Here is a 1,550-nt window from a genome sequence, read left to right on the forward strand (position 1 = left end):
GAAAAATGATTCATGCATCACGGCTGAAGCGTCGTAAGTTTTGAACCGGGTTTTCTATGCAGCAGGAAACAGCCATAAGCACCAGTAAAAAGATAAAAAGGRGAAGRGTGCCGGGCTCTGGAGACCTCATCTGAGGTCCAGCCGATGTGCCGCCGAAGTCTTGGGAGGCTGCATTATAAAGCGCGCTCGAGTGTTAAAACATGAAAACGAAAAGATATTAATATATGCAGAGACAAGCGGCAAACAAACTATTTATTTGCTTTCTAAGAAAGCGCTAAGCTAAGAATATTGACCTCCATAAAAAGACTATTTGATTTACTAAATCACAATTGTGACCGGAGCTGTTTTTCGGAGCCCCCTGCCAAGCACGAGCTGTGCAAGTGGAAATAGCAGGGAGAAAAACGGCGAACAAATATGCCACAGTTCCTGCCGTGGAGGCCGGGCGGGTCCCTGTCCGGGTTGCTGTCCTGCTCCTGAGAGCCGCCTGCGCGGGAGACGGTAGAGATTTCGGGCTCTGCTAGCAGAGCTGCGAAAAACCTCACAAGCGGCAGAAAATTTCGCAATTGACTCTTCTCCCGCTGCGAATGGCATAAATTAGTCAACTCGGGCCGGCCCGGCGCGGCTCGGCCGTCTGTGAATGCTGATAAGAACTAAAGCTTTTGTGAAGCAATAGCCGCTAAAAAAAAAAAACCTGAAACAGACACTTGGGTAGAAACGAGAATGTAAACGAGAGTGGATGCAGAGAGAAAACATCAGCAAAAAGATGTACACAAAAAAGATAAACACCTTGAAAACTTTTCTTTTACTAGTCTCTGCTTTGTTGCCAAGAAGTTACATCTGCCTACACCCTGGGAATACTGCAAATGTTTAGAAAGATGTGCCTTTGAGCTCCTGGGTCCCAGGATTGGCACCACAACCTTGTCCTACAGCACCCCATGAAGACCTATCTGGCTTAACGTTCTACTAGAGTTAGGGATGTTTTTGTGTTTCTTTTTCCACAAGATTCTTTTAAGTACCAGCAAAAAGAACCAAAGTAGTAGTGACTAGAACACCAGACTGCACTCAGCTAAAGATCAGAGACACTGAATATTTATATGACCAAGATATTTCACCAAATATTTTCTTTATGAAAAGTAATTTTGTGTTTTTTCTTTGTCAGATTGTCTCGATCAAAAAACACAGATTCTATTCGAGAAAAGAATTTTCTTTAAGAACAAAAATTAATTGAATAGAGCCAGTTGCTAGTATCTTAGTGACAGTATTTTTCATTTCATGTCACTAAGTTTAATGTTTACTTGATAAAACAAAGAATTTAAATATCTAAATTTGTAGAATTGAAAATTTCTGTAGTATAGTTTAAATCAATTTTAGAGTGTGTATCTCACAATGTGTAACCAATTCCAAATTACAGAATCAAAGTTCCACTTCCAAAAATGAGAGTGTGAACTAGTTAATAATATAAACTTAATCTTGAAAATTAAAATAATCAGAACCTTAAAATATTATAGTCAAGACCAATAAAAGCCTATAGGTTCTGATAATTCAGAAAT

Source organism: Malurus melanocephalus, unplaced genomic scaffold (genome assembly GCF_030028575.1).
Source record: "Malurus melanocephalus ecotype Western Australia unplaced genomic scaffold, MMel_1.1 scaffold_3105, whole genome shotgun sequence".
NCBI classification, from domain to species: Eukaryota; Metazoa; Chordata; class Aves; order Passeriformes; family Maluridae; genus Malurus; species Malurus melanocephalus.